Here is a 16,812-nt window from a genome sequence, read left to right on the forward strand (position 1 = left end):
TAGGTGTTGACAATTCTGACTTGGGAGTCCCATTGCCCATCCTAGGAATCAGCAAGGCCCCCAGGTGAGTAAGTTGTATTCTGTCTCCTGATGGGGAACATGGAGTAGGGGTGGGGGTTAAAGACCCAGTTCTAGTCCAGACAGCTCTAACCAGCCACAGAGAAGCTGGTTGACATCCCTGGGTTTCACATTCTTATATCTGTACCAAGACAAGACCCCAAGTCCTTGTGTAGAGAAAGTTCTGATTATTTTAATATTTTTAATATATTTCATTAATTTTGCTTCAAATCCTAAAATCAGACAAAATAAAAAGGGATATCTTTTAATATGGCCCCCTATGATTAATTTAGAATGAGTTCAGGTAGATAGGTTACTATGAGATCTGGCTAAATCTTTGTCTTGCCTGTGTAATTTTTTATATTTCTTCGCTTTCAATGTGAATTTCAGGTAAGATGTTCTATAATTCATAATGTGGTCTTTTTCTTGGAAGATTTCAACAATACTTGAGAACATTCCACAGTAACTTTAGGTTAGCAGGGTACACACCAGTTTCTGCTATGTGAGCAGATGGAACAGAAAGTAATCTATTTTAATTGCCTTTTGGAGTTCTTAACCCAGGATAGTTCATAAATCTCTATTGATATTTCTTTCATTGTCCTTTACGGACATAGTTGGTGTAGAAGCTGGCAGATCTGTTTTGTCACAGAAAGCTCTGTGCACAGCTCCATGGTAATAAGGAATACAGGGTCATTTCTGTGCAGCCTCTCAGGTGGAATCCATAAAGCTGGCTTTATTTTCTTTGTCACTAGATGTCACTGTATACACAAGTGTTCTACTGTGGCTGAAGGTGTCAGAGCCTGAGAGCTGAGGAAAGAGACAAAAGCTTCTGAAATTCTGGAAGCTTTCGCTGGGATCATACAGATATCTGCACTTTGGATCTCTTCAAGGCAGTCTCCTAATCTTGTGTAATTAGGCTAATCTTCTCTAATACTTTGTCATTTTACAGATTGTGTAAAGTCTAATTTAAATGTGTGTGAGTCTTTTGCCATTCAACAGGTCCTTTTGAAGGGTTCAGATGTGATGAATTTATCTCATTTGCTGTTTATTTCTGTTTGGAATTATGGATAGGATGTAAATTAGCTGTATTTGCTACTTCTAATTCAGGGCTATATCCTGTTAAAACACCAATTTGTTTTCAACTGGGATGGAACATTTTGGGAGTGAAATTGCTTCTAAACATAGCCTCAGCATTTGCTAACAAATGGACTTATACATATGTTCCAAGCTAAGGACTTTAATTAAAATTTATAGTCCCTGTATCCAATATCTTTCCAAATTTCAGGCTTTATTTGCACCTATTGAGGCCCCAGGTGTACTTGGTTAGAAAGACGAGCCCCATCCATGGTTTCTCCTGGCCAAGTTTGCAGTATTTGCAACATGCACTTGAGAAATTAATGCAAATGTTGGTAACTCCTATGTTCTATGGAGACAGTAATTTATATCTTTTCTTTTTATTCCCAGCCCAGAAGGAATTTGTGATGATCCCGTCTTCAGGAAGATCCTACTGGCTCAGGTGGAATTTTATCTTCATAGATATATTCATGCAGATTTTTTGGAAGTAGGGGTTTACCCAAGGCCAATTTAGTATTTAGAATTCTCCTGCCCTCTCCTTAGTTGGAGAACCAGATGTGAACAGATCTCACTGGAACTTGGACAAGTGAATCTAAATTAGACCCTATGATTTGTGCTTAATGAATAAGTGCAACTAAGATGGTAAAAACCCTCTTTATGATCCTGAGTCTTTTGTATAGCCATACAAAATCTGGACCTCAGGTTCCTTATCTATAAAAAGAAGTTAAAAAAAATTCCTTTATCTACTTCACAATGTTAAGATAATAAGACAACATATTTGGGGGGAATCAAAAGTGTTATACAGATTCATACATTATCATTCTCTGGTAATTCAATTGTAGTGAGTATTTAAGTAGATTGAAATAGTGATGAATTCATAATGCTTTCAAATGCTCATAGTTTTCTTTGTTTTTAAAAGTTACTATTTTAGCCAGTAATCAAACCTGATTACCAACTCTGACACATTAAATTATAAGGTGGTATAACAAAATGTTGTAGCATGTTCCTGGGCATTTGTGCAGGGTAAAATCAGATGATGGGCACAGATCAACTTTATTGTCATGGAAATCTTGAGATGCCCAGGACAGGGAAGGGGTTGTGAAGAGCAGAGAGAAATTGCCACAGCGAAAGCCTTGACAAGTCTCAGAAGAAAAAAATCATTTTGTTTTGGGGACTGAACATCAATTTTCTTTCTAAGAACTACAGCCCAAGAGAAAGTTATGCAAATCCTGTTGCACGTGACATCAGATCATTCTTACCAAACAGTGTATAGATGAGTCTAAAGTAAACAAATCAGACCCACACAGATTGCATTTCCATGAAAATGCACATGATATTAAGAATGGGGTAGAAGGGGAAAAGCTGAGAAAGCTAAGGCAATTTTAATTAATTCTTCTACACAGTCAGTTTTTGCCCCAAATCTACTCTTGACATAGCTTGTTACCTTTCTTTCTAAAATGCCGATCCCACCAAATAAAGAGAATTGTGCTGATGTCAGCATATTTGGTAAATGGTGGGCTGCAGACCTGGGCCGGCTCCTCTCTGCCTTAGTTCAGATTTCTATGAACGCCCCACAGACATCCTCTAATTATGGGCAGGATTAGCGTTCAACAGCCCATGTGTTGTTCTTCGTGGTTTTCAGCCCTCATGGTTTCTCAGTTCCTTTTGGTCACTGTGGCCACCTAGAAATTCTTTTCAGTAGCATAATAACCAGATCAGCTGCTGCCGCCTGGAGCCAGGCAGGACAAAGGGAGGCGGAGGGCACTCCCACAGGCTGCTGTCTGTTCACAGATCCCAGCGGACACCCCGGGGTCACATCAGACAAAACCATAGTCCAGCCTCATTTGATAGGGCTCCATTCCACAAGACCCGCTGCCCCTACTTAAGGCCTGCAGGACCCACACCAATAGCATGCGCTGTTTGCCAACAGAAATACTAACAGTGGAAAAAAAAATACATTCTCAGGCCTTGAAACAGGCAGGAAGATGCATCTTGGTCATTTTTCCCTTGTAGATATTTCTCTATGGGAATCTTGACGGTAGATATTCAGAGTTTATTCTTCAGAGTTGGTTTTTAATATTACTTTGGGGGCAGGGATCACTAACAATTACAAATGGGAAAGACAAAGGTGGCAGGCTTTGATTTTCATTCTAAAATAAAACAGGGCTACTCTCTGTCTCTTGCTTTATTCATCATTCTTTAAGTTTCTCCTGCTCCACATGTCCCCTGATGCTGCAGTGTAGACAGGTTTTCCCTAAACAGCATCTGGTCCCTCTTGCAGGATTCCATAGACGTTTTGTCTCTTTCAGATTTTCAATAGTGGCCTCTGGGGGTGGGAGGGTGACCATCTGGCTACGCGTCACCTGGCTGGCTGAGCCTGCCTGGCCGCACGCTGCTCTGCTCAGCATTCCTTTACATCAAATGGCCCCAGTGCCCACCAGGGACCTGGCTGAGTACTGGACAATGGCCCACAGAGCTTAGCCTTGAGCCAGGACCACAGTATTAATAATAATAATTTTAATAACAATAAACCTGGATGGTATAGTTTTAGAATGTGTGCTTATAGGCAGCAAAGTTGGGTTTTAATTTTGAATATTTTACTTCCTGGCTATATGATCATAGGTAGCTTACCTCTTGTATTTTTGCATCTGCAAAATGAAAAAATATTGTTAACAATTATGCTCTTTGATGGTTTAATGAGACTACTCAGATACAAAGAGATAGCTTATAGCAAACTGAAATCAAGGGTACATTTTAATGGAGTTATTTAATAGAAGGACTTTTTACAAAGGTGCAGGCCTGGTTTAGGAAAAGCAAGAAGAGATTGTGCAGTATATTCCAGGATTTGTGGCAACCCAGAGCTGGAGCCATGTGAGGGCTGAAGGGGCAGGCAGGCAAGAGTTTAACAGGAACCAGAGAGAGCATCATAGGAAGAGGACCATCTGAACAGGACACAGGATATGGATGTTGTCAAAGGGCGCAGCCAAAGCCAAGCAAGAGGATGGAGTGACTGAGAACCAATCCCTGGGCCTCATTCTCCTCCCACTTTCTGAATTGCCTGCTGGTACCACCCATTACCCAAAGTGAGTGGCAGCCCTGCCCAAATTCTCTTGGCATTCAAGTAACCTAGAAATCTTGCCAGGTACAGTGCGCATGCCTGTAATCCCAGTGACTCAGGAGGCTGAGTCAGGAGGATAGTGAGTTCAAAGTCAGCCTCAGCAACAGTGAGTTGTTTAGCAACTTTGAGAGACCCTGTCTCTAAACAAAATACAAATAGGGCTGAGGATGTGGCTCAGTGGTTGAGTGTCCCTGAGTTCAATTCACAGTATTCCCTCCCCACCCCCCCCCAAAAAATAGAAGTCTTTTTACTCTGAGACATTTGGCCTGAGGGTTTCTTTCTTTTTTTTTTTTCTTTTCTTTCTTCTTCTTCTTTTTTTTTTTTTTTTTCCTAGCAGGGGCCTATGCTTGGTCCAAATGCATGTCAGATGTGTTGCTAGAGAGCTGATGTACCCTACAGCATTCCTAACTCAACAACTGAAGGGAGTTAATGAATCAAGAACCAGCTTCCTCATCCCATAGTGTCTCCCAGAGTTCCAGTAAGATCCAGCAAGAGGCCAACAATGAGAATTTGCTTAACAACACCTACTTGACTCATTCCCTTCCTGTCTCCTGTCCCTTGCTCTTCTATAGCTCCCTCCTGGATCAACCCTCAAATATGCAAATGACACTATAATTCTTTCCTAAGTTTTTCTTCTGTAGGAGTCTGAATGAAGACTAAATCCACTGGCATCATCCAGTGGACTTCCTAGGGCACAGAGCAGGGTGGAGAGAGGTGGAGATTGATCTGGGAGAGAAATGCAAGTCACCTCCCTGAGCACTCAGCCTCAGGGCATGTCAGCTATAGTGTCAGATGGCAGCATATGAGATCGTTTTCTCACTCTGCTTCTCCTTCACAATGCCCCTCAACCCATCTCTCTATTCCCTGGGGTTCTTTTACTGCACAGTTGGCCCTCTGTGTTGGTGGGTTCAGTAGCCACAGATTTAGCCAAGCTCAGATCAAAAATATAAAGAGTAAACATTGCTTCTGAACTAAGCATGCAGACCTGTTTTCTCTTGTCATTCTTTCCTAAACAATACAGTTTATCCATTATTCACCTACCATTTGCATTATAGTAGCGATTATAAGTAATCTAGCAATTATTTAAAGCATACAGGAAAATGTGCTTAAGTTACATTCAAATACTGTGCCACTCTATATAAGAGACTTGAGCATCCTTGGGCTTTGTTGTCCCTCAGAATTCCTGGAATCAACTGTCCCAGGATACCAAGGAAAAATGTATTTAACTTTTTAATTTACTAGTATCTCCTGGGTTGTAGCTCAGCATTACATCCCATGCGTGTTGTATGTGTTGTGTGTTCCTTTCATAGGAATGGACAGGATTTCATTCTAAGTGGGTTGAAGGATGGGTGGGGGTGGAAAGTGGTAGGGTTGTAAAAAAATGAAGTATTAATAAAAGAGATGATGCATTTAGTAAAGAACAAGGTCTTAAAACTGGAATGATCATATACACAATTTGTGCCGCAAGTGAACAATTGAAAGAGGGCTAGAACGAGTGGAATGAGCAGAAACAGAAGGCCTATCAAGTATGGCTTCAATTGAAGTATGTAGGTACAAAGTCCTACCACCAGGACAGGAGTACAAATCTTATGATAGGACATGCACGTGTTCCAGCTTCCAGTAAAATCCCAACATACTGTATTAGAGTCAAAATGATGTCATTAAGAATGGAAAGGGCTTCAATGAAATTTCGTTTTATAGCACTATTAATTCAAGAAACTATGGCAGATATTAACCTGTAGTTAGTAAATAATTAAGGATAGACGGATACGTGAATGATTGGTGGAATGAATGGTTCTTTTAGTATCCTTTTAGTATTGAACTAAATGTACTCAACAGGAATAAAAAATACTATAATGTTCATTTATAGTCTTACTTTTCCATAAAAATCTTAACACTTCTCATGGTGTATGTGTGGGTATACACACACACATACACGCACACATATATATGCACACATGCCTGTATATGCACACAAATAATATTATATTGTATATTATATTAATAATATATTATTTATTATATATTATATTAATTGTTACAATATATTAATATAGGGTTCCATTGGCCAGAGCAAGTCATATGGGCAAACCCAATGTCAATACAGGAGTTTGCTAGAAAGAGCACAAATGGAAAGAAGCATTAACAAATTAAGGCCATTTCCACAAACAACCTTCCATGTCATTTCCCCCATCCAATTAAATGGGCACATATCCCTTCTTGCTCCTGTATACTGAATACTTCTGATCCCTGAAACTACCACCTCAAGGTTCTTCATAACTTGAGATGCAGGAGAGATTTCATCTTGATGGGGGCAAAGATGGATCCCTGGCAGAATCCCCTGGACTTTGGGATAATAATTGAATTCCTGAGAACCAACCCAGACTCCCTAAAACATTTCAGAGGAAGAGCTTTGAAATCTCTATTTTGATTAAGAATATACAGGCAAGGAAGGGAGTATGTTTGGTCCATAAGTTTTCATTTCAACATGGCAATAAGGCCCAAGCATTGGAAATTGATAACAGGTACTCTTTATCTACTTTATTTTGTTAAGTGATATCTTTTAGAGGAGCCTCTAAGGCCTTGAAGTTATGAAATCCATCAGTTGAGGGATAGAGAGTTGACTTCTCACTTAACTGTTGACACTTCTTCCAAAACAGTAGCAGGGCAGCCAACATAAAGGGCCCTTCAGATAACTGGGAGAATGAGATGGGAACTTCTAGAAAGGGAGATAACAGATAAAGATGTACATGGGAGCATCATCTTTGCAGAAATTCAATGTTGAAGTTGTGAAGGTGAATTATATGAAGTCTCTACAGAGCAAGGGCTGAAGTGGACACAGAGGCAGCAAAACAGAGGCTGCAAAAGGCAGAGGAAAATGAAGGAAACCAGAGATTGTGAGAGGCAGGGAAGTATCCTTTTGTGCATATACTTGAGAAAAACAAGATGACTTGCATCACATTCTAAGTCATCATTACTAATTTTGCATATTTTAGTTTATTCTTTTTCAGAATAGCCTCATGAGTCAATCGCTGTTTCCTGTTCTACAGACATCACACCAGGGACAGAAAATTCACCCATATAAGCAAGATCAGGAAGCAGCTATCACCCAAACATCTTATTGGATATTTCTGGATTTTAAACTCTACAATACAGTAGGAGTTTAAAATCCAGAAACATCCAATAAGAGCAAGATTCGTGGTAGGACCTTGTTTGATAAACCTAGAGCCACAGAGATGTGGCCACTTGCAGAGAGATAGAAAACTGAGATATAAAGAGAGAAATATACTGGCTTCCCCTTCCTCTCTGTGCTCAAATTTTCAGCCAATTTCTCCCATTGGGTGAACTACCCAGAATCCAGAAGGGAAGAGGATTTTGGAAGTGAGTCATGGAATATGTGACAGAATAGAAGAAAGTTTGGAGATACATCTGAGAGCAAACAGGGAGTTGATTGGTATAACCACTAGTAGGAGATTTGCATGTATTATTTCTGACCTATTTTACTGGCCCAAAATCAGTCAAATGCCTTGCCTTAGCTGCAAGGGAGGCTGTGGTTTCAGGAAAAAAATGTAAGTGGGAAAACAGTGACTACAGTAATTGCTACCATAGGTAGCTACAGTATGAAAAGCACCACAGTGCCAACAGTAGGTAATATAGAAATGAATAAGCTATAACTCCGCCTTACAGGTGCAATCTAGTTGTAATAAGATAGAAAGATTAGAAAAAGTTTAGGAACAGATGTTCAATGTCTTATTGGAACACTTGGAAGGGATTCACTGTATTTGAAATACTACACTGAAGGAATTTGGGGACGTTATAGGATTTTTAAGGGATTTTGATCATCAACATCCTAGATAAAACCATTACAGACATATGTAAGAGAGGCAGAGTTAGGGGAGTGTGTGTGTGTGTGTGTGTGTGTGTGTGTGTGTGTGTGTTAGAGTAGGGTGAAAAATATGTGTGGGCCATGGTGGTATGAATAACTGGAAATAAAGATAAAAGAAAAGAACCAAGGTCATGGTAGTTTTGAATATCGGGTTAAGATAATGGTGGAATTAGGCTGGTAATAATGGGAATATTGAGATTGTACTTATCCACAATTTAGAACTATAGAAATATTTCAAGCAAGGTAGTAATATAATCAAGTTGGTATTTTAGGAATATAATAACAAACAGTGCATATATGGATATTATGGACTGAATAATTCCCCCTAAAATTCATATTTTGAAGTCCAAATCCCTACTACTTTAGAATGTGACTGTATTTGAAGACATGGTCTTCAAAGAGGTAGGCACAAGAAAATGAGGTCATTAGGGTGGGCCCCAATCCAATAGGATTGATATACTTATAAGGACACACAAACAGAAGAAAATTTATGTGAAGACATAGGGAGAAAACAGCCATCTACAAAGACAAGGAGGGAGGTCTCAGAAGAAACCAACATTCCCAACTCCTTGATTTTGGATTTCTAGCCTTCAAACCTGTGAGAAAATAAAATTTTGTTGTTTAAATCTGTAATACTTTGTTTGAGAGTGCCTTTTCCCCACATCCTTGCCAATACTTATTGTTATTTGTATTCTTAATAGTTGCTATTCTGACTGGAGTGAGATGAAATCTTAGAGTAGTTTTGATTTGCATTTCTCTAATTGCTAGAGATGATGAACAATTTTTCATATATTTGTTGATTGCATATAATTTTCTGAGAAGTGTATGTTCCTTGGCCCATTTATTGATTGGGTTATTATTATTATTATTATTAAAAAAAAGTTTAACTTTTTGAGTTCTTTATACCCTATAGATTAGTGCTCTATCTGATGTGCAAGTGGTAAAAATTTTCTCCCAAGATGTAGGCTCTCTATTCACCTCACTGGTTGTTTCTTTTGCTGAGAAGAAGTTTTTTAATTTGAATCCATCTCACTTATTATTTCTTGATATTAATTCTTGCGCTATAGGAATCTTATTAAGAAAATCAGGGCCTAACCCAATATGATGGAGATTTGGGCCTACTTTTTCTTCTATTAGACACAGGGTCTCTGGTTTTAGGTCCTTGATTCACTTTGAGTTGAGTTTTGTGCATGGTGAGAGATAGAGTTTTAATTTCATTCTGTTGCATATGGATTTCTAGTATTCCCAGCACCATTTGTTGAAGAATCTATCTTCTCTCCAATGTATGTTTTTGACACCTTTGTCTAATATAACATAACTGTAATTATGTGGGTTAGTCTCTGTGTCCTCCATTCTGTACCATTGGTCTACAAGTCTATTTTGGTGCCAGTACCATGTTGCTTTCTTTACTATTGCTAATTAGTATAGTGTAAGGTCTGGTATAGTGATGCCACCTGCTTCACTCTTATTGCTAAGGATGCTTTAACTATTCTGGGTGTCTTATTTTTCCAGATGAATTTCATGACTACATTTTCTATTTCTATGAGGAATGCCATTGGGATTTTTTTGAATTGCATTAAATCTACATAGAGCTTTTGGTAGTATGGTCATTTTGATAATATTAATTCTGCCTATTCAAGAGCAAGGTAGATCTTTCCATCTTTTAAGATCTTCTTTGATTTCTTTCTTTAGCATTCTGTAGTTTTTATTGTAGAGGTCTTTAATCTCTTTCATTAGGTTGATTCCCAAGTTTTTATTTTTATTTTTTGTTTGGTTTTTTTGAGGCTATTGTAAATGGGGTAGATTTCCTCTCGTTTCCCTTTCTGAGGATTTGTCACTGATATACAGAAAAGCCTTTGAATTCATGGGTGTTGATTTTATATCCTGCTACTTTGCTGAATTAATTTACTAGTTCTAAAAGCTTTCTGGTGAATTTTTTGGGATCTTCTAGGTATAGAATCATATTGTTGACCAATAGTGCTAATTTGAGTTCTTTTCCTATCTGAATCCCTTTAACTTCTTTCATTTGCTTAATTGCTCTGGCCAGTGTTTCAAGAACTATGTTAAATAGAAGTGGTGCAAGAAGGCATTCCTGTCTTGTTCCAGTTTTTAGATGGGAATACTTTCAATTTTTCTCCATTTAGAATGATGTTGGCCTGAGGCTTAGCATAGATAACTTTTACATTGTTGAGATATGCTCCTGTTATTCCTAGTTTTTCTAGTGTTTTGAACATGAAGGGGTACTGTATTTTGTTAAATGCTTTTTCTGCATCTATTGAGATGATCATATGATTCTTATCTTTAAGTCTATTGATGTGATGAATTACATTTATTGAATCCACTTGATCATGGTGCATGATCTTTTTGATATGTTTTTGTATTTGATTTTCCAGAATTTTGTTGAGAATTTTTGCATCTATGTTCATTAGAGATATTGATCTGAAGTTTTCTTTCTTTGATGTGTCTTTGCCTAGTTTTGGAATCAGGGTGATATACATTGCTGGTGGGACTGCAAATTGGTGCAGCCAATATGGAAAGCAGTATGGAGATTCCTTGGAAAACTGGGAATGGAACCACCATTTGACCAAAGTATCCCACTCATCGGTCTATAATCAAAGGACTTAAAAAGAGCATACTACAGAGACACAGCCACATCAATGTTTCTAGCAGCCCAATTCACAGTAGCTAAACTATGGAACCAAATAAATAAATCAATAAATCTGTAGTACTTTATAAGGGCACTCTCATCTAGATGTGATCATCTATGTAAGATAGGATGTGGGTAAAATGTTCTATTAATAAATTCAAGTGATATATTTTAAAACCTCAGATGACTCCCCCTTCAGAAAGACTATGAGTTATAATACTTTGAAGATAGAAAGGATTCAGAATTCAGGATTCAGAAGTATCGTCTCTTAAAGTATATGGCATGAATGTCTCAATCTAAAAATATCAGTTCATATATATGAGTTAAAATACACAAGGGCAGCCAGGCATAGTGGTAAAAACCTGTAAGTTTAGCAAATTAGGAAGGTGAAGAAGGAGGACTGCAAGTTTGAGGCATGTCTCAGACAATCAGAGAGACTCTATCTCGAAAATAAATAAATAAATAAAGCTGGGGGGTGTGGCTCAGTGATTAAATACCCCTGGGTTCCATCCCCAGTACCCCCAAAAGAAAACTTCACTAAGGTAGTATGCTGTTATTTACTGCCACAGTAACAAACTACCAGAAATCTTGCCAGAATAAAAACATAATTTTGTTTTTCTTAAGAAGTTTGAGTTCTTTTTTGGATGAGGATTGGTTAATTTCAGTGGAGCTCTCTCATTGGTGGTCAAGGAGTAGGTCAGCTGTGATCTGTTTGGTCTAGGCTGGTCTCTACCTGGATGAATTGGCTCTGCTGCACATGATTGTCATCTCCTAGCAGGCTAGGCTTTATTTATCAAAGAAAAGCGAAGAAGCAAAAGACAGAGCAGAAGAATGCATAGCTTCTTGGGGCCTAGGACTTACATTGGCACAACATCATTTCTGCCACATCTGTTGACCAAAGCAAGCCATATATCCAGAGCTAGACTGAAGAAGTAGTAAAAGAGAACCTTAACTGCAATGGCTATAAAGTCACATTGCAAAGGCCATGGATACAGGGAGTGTAAGTAAATAAATAAATAGAAATTATTGTTGCAATCAATCAAACATAGATTAGTCCCAATGGTAGAAGTTTGAATCATGGTATTGAGTTACCTTAAAGAGCACACCCACCTGCATCCCCATCCAATACAGGAATTCCCCCAAAATTAAAGACAAAGAGAAAAAAGGCCCTCAGAGAAGATTCCCACCACTTGACCATTTGACCTGACTTTTCTCACCAGGCCAAAAACAAAAAAAGAAAGAAAAAAAAAAAGTAGCACTCCCACCCCTACTGCTAAAAGTTGGGTTTATCTGGCCTCTGCTATGAGTCACAGCTGACTGAGGGGTGGGGGTGGGTCATGAGTCATGGCCTAAAACAAAGATAGAATTTAATGGGGGTGGACTAGAAGGCGGGACAGAAGACACTGCAAGTTCAGGCATTATCTCAGCATTTAGGGAGATTTCTTCTTTCCTGCAGCTGGAAAAGTTGGGCAGAGTGCTACCTTTTTACATCCAAAGGAAGAGATTCCACTCTGGCTCTGTGCTGCAGGTTTAGGATACATGCACCTCTATGTCTCTAAGAGTGGGGTTGCTGATTTCAGAAGTGTGTGTATCATTGCTCTAAGTATGCTACAGCCCCCTCCCATCCTGTGTGCCTGTTCAACAGACCTTTGCATCCTGCCATTGTCTAGAACCTCAGGAGCAAGTTACCTGCTCAATTTGAAAAGTTAATATTTAGAAAGATTAATGGCTGCATATGGTTTGCTGTAAGAAAGAAATAATAAACCAATGTTATCTGTTGATACATTCCACATATATTTGCATTTGGCAACTATTTTTTTTCTTTTAAATTTTCTTCCTCAATGACAGTTAGTTCAAGTCACTGTTAGGATTTGTATTATTCAGCTATTAACATTTCACTCTTGGTTGCTCTGTAACTTGCCCAAAACACACACATTTGTGCATCTGGCCTTAAGCAATTAACATATCTTCCAACCTGAAGATAAAATGAAAATTCTATCACCCTAAAGTAAATCTGGAAACAGAACCGAATGTTTGCCAAATAAGGTGACTATCAGCTTAAAGATGCTGAACTTTGAAATGACTGTCATGAAACAAAGGCCACGCTTGGTTGGCTCTCATTCAACCTGGTCAGTAACATCCTTAATTACAGGACATGGCATCATTTTGATTCACAGCAGAATAAAAGGCATCTATTTGTATATTTGGAAGTTTGAATGAGGATTTCCTGAATTCCTGATGAAGTCATTCCTGCCTTACAACAGACTTGCTTATACACTAGAGTTAAAATCAGGTCACCATCTCCTTGTAAGTGTGTGCATGCCCCTCCCCCACACAACCACACACACTTCATTTCATATTCCAATTTTATTCCACATTAGAGCATACTTTCGCAGTTTCTGTAATGAAAATATACCCTTCCCTCACATTATGATGGGGTTCTTACTTCATTCTTACATAATTTTCTCCCAGATCACTGCTGATCTGGAAAAGACATTTTAACTCAGAAGGAAAATGCTTTGAATCAATGGTATATCTATATTGCCTGCGAAGATGATAGCACCCTTTGTTAAATGGTTTGGGATACATGTATTCAGGATATACTATTTAACCAAGATAGAAAAACACTGGTTGATGGTATCCAGGAAAGATGCCACTGGCCTCTTTGGATGTCAAAGAAGATAAGCTGACTTTCACCAATAAACCTTTGCTTTCCTATGTATGAGTTTCCCAAAGAATTATTACTAACCATGGATGAGCTCACCACAACTTCTCACTGCTCTTTACTGCCATGTGCTTTGCAGAGTCTATATACTACATTAAAGGGTGGCTTAATAGCTTAGATGTTGAGGAATATATATATATATATATATATATATATATATATATATATTTGTTGTTGTTTGTTTTTTTCTTCACTGCCTGTGTCACAGAGACAGGGCCTAGAGGGTGTGGCAGAAGGAATAAGATGCTTATTGCAAAATCCTGTGTGTTGTAGACTAAATGAGTGGCAAGACACCTGATGGGTGGTTGTAGCAGATCCTGCGAACATCCTCTCCATGTCTTTTGGCCTTACTTCTACAGAATACAGCCATACAACTTCCTATTTGCCTAAAGGTTTTTTTTTTTTTCCTTCCCCTAGAGCCAGTTTAGTCACTCATGGAAGACTAGAAGTGATGGGAAATTAACACCCTCTGGAAGCAGCCCTAGGTGACTGACTGATGGGAATGAGTATATGCATAATCCAGTTCCCTTGCTGCTCAGGTGGGATAAAATTTGAGTCCTATAACATTACACCATTACCCAGCAGCAGTTCAGCAAGTGTCAGCTCTCTCCTTTCCAGCAGCAGCTGGTTTGATAAAACCACCTTCATAAGTTGCTTTCCTTTGCCTGCCTCTCTTTTCCTCTCCCAGATATGCATTTCTCCTGCTTTGCAGAGAAGGGGGTGGGGTGGGGGGGGGAAACTATCATCAATTGAATTATTACATCAGAAACTGATTTTGGGAATCCCGACCTAAGAGAGGTGCAAATTCAGTTGAGAACCCCTCTTTTATGTAACTTTATGGAAGCAGTAAAGCATCCTGAACAAGAGTAGATGTCACCGTATTTTTGTATCCTGCCTTGGGAGAGACAGAACCCACCACACACAGTAGGTTGTTCCTCACCTGAAGAGGTTACATCCTTCTCACTCTCTGGTTTGTTTCCCTAGACACATGCAAGATTGGCCACCATATAAAGCAGCTCCAAGAATGAAGGCAAAGTTCTCTCTGGAGTCATATCTCTCCAAGGTAGGGCAGGATCAACTTTGCTCATTCTCTTGGGGCCCACTGTTCTTCCAGATCAATGGTGGTGGACTCACATTTCCCCCAGCTTCCTATGCACCATGCACTCTATTGCATATTGTTGCTTACATTCTTAACCCTGACATTAAGTCAGTCCTCTGGAATATAGACCAGACTTTGTAACTCATCATAAGTAGAACTCATTGTGTTCATTAAACATTGGTTCCCTGGCTCCTAAGAGACTCTCTTTGTGAGTCCTGACCATACCCTGCAAGATCCAAAGATGACTCAGTTCCTGGAAGCCACTCAGTATTTCCTCTTTTTCCTCCTTACTCCTTGCCTTTCATCAAGCATGGAGACATGTTCCTGTTGCAAGATTTTGCATTGGCTGATTCACCTGACTAAGGCAGTGTTCCCATAGAGGAGGGCCTGAGTTTCTTACCTAACTTCACTCATGTCTTTGTGCAAATGTTGCTACCTCAGACTGGCCTTTGCCAGCCATCCCAGCACCCTTTTAATTCCTTATCCCTTACCCTGATGGATTATGTTGATAGCTGTCAGCACTAATTGATGTCATGTGTAATTGTTTGCCTGGTTTTTGATGGTCTTCCATGATAATGTAAACTCCATTCTTACATCACTGGCATCAAGGGCCAAGCACACAGAAAGGGTTCAATTAATGTCATTTGACTGGCTGAAGTTTTGTAGTGTGTTAACTTCAAGGAGACCCCAGAGTAACCTGTCAAATATTCTAGAATAATCATTTAGTTATAGTTCAAACTTTAAAAATAGTTTACGTTTCCTCTTATAGGTAGACTTGTTTTTAAAGAACCAATTCCTTACTCTCTGGAGATACATTTCTCTGTTTTCCAAAGTGTTTCTTTCTTCTTGTTTATTCAGTCCCAATTAGGAGACTGTCCAAAAGTTAAAACAGAGTAACCAATTGATATGCTCACTAACAAAGAACATATGTACTTCGAACCAGAGTAAGGATGTTTGCCTATTCATTCACTACTCAGTTATTAATTGAGTATCTACTTTATTCCAGGCATGGATGTACATGCCAGGGATGGATCAAGGAATGTAACAGCCAGATATTAATGACCTCATAGAGCTTATAGTCTATCAGGATAAATATGCAATAAAATGTACATATAATAAGCAATATCATTATTTAGAATGTTTAAGATGCAAACATCTAGGCAAAACTTGTATTAGTGATTGGGAAGTAAGGCTCATACAGGTGGGAGAAGCATTCTGGACAGAGAGAAATGTTAAAGCTTAGGTTCTGAGATGGGATCTTGCCAAGCTTGTTTCTGAGCAAGGGGAAGAGTGGATAGAAGATGAAACCACAAAAGAATTGGAAAAACAGGTCACATGAGTCTCTGGAAGCATTGTGAGGACCTTGATCTTCACCTATGCCAATAATTGTTAAAAGGCAATAAACACTAGCTGTTGCCAACCCATTCAGCTAAATAGCACTTCCTGCTTGTTACATATAAAAAGGTAATGCATTTTTTAAAAAATATTTATATCGCTATGTTGATAATGAATTTAATGCATAATTGTTTCTCCTAAGGTGATGGCTATTGTATTTTTCTTAATTACGTAGTAGTAAAATATCTTACTGATAATAAAAAGAGGAAAGATGACTTTATATGATAAAAATAGAAGTGTATTAAATTGACTTAACTTTTTTTTTGCAATAGCTTAATGGAGCTATAATTCACACACCACTCAGTTAATCTGTTTACAGGGTACATTTCAATGGCTTTTCATATATTCAGAGTTGTGCAGTCAGTTCCATGCTTAAAAAGAAACCCTATGTCCCTTAACAGTCATGTCTCACCTCTCTTCAACACCTCCTCCCAACTCTTAGGCAATTGCTAATCTACTTTCTTTCTCATGGATTTGCCTGTTCTGGATACTTCATTTAAATGTATCATGTGGCCTTTGTGGCTGACTGTCACTTATGTAATGTTCTCAAGATTTATTCATGTGATATTATGTACTATGTATCAGTACTTTGTTTCTTATTATAACTGAATAACATTTTATTTACAGATATACCACAATATAGTCATCCATTCATCAACTGGTATCAACTCCTCAATTTGGATTGCTGAATTAATAAATAAATTAATTAATTAATAAAGGACCATAAAAATGTAATACTGTCTTAAGAAATAATGTAAGAATGACTTGGGGAAAAAAATCTCTTAGAAAGATAAGGAGAAATCCTCAAAAT

Source organism: Marmota monax, unplaced genomic scaffold (genome assembly GCF_021218885.2).
Source record: "Marmota monax isolate L192 unplaced genomic scaffold, Marmota_monax_Labrador192_F-V1.1 WCK01_AAM20220418_F8-fsc00014, whole genome shotgun sequence".
NCBI classification, from domain to species: Eukaryota; Metazoa; Chordata; class Mammalia; order Rodentia; family Sciuridae; genus Marmota; species Marmota monax.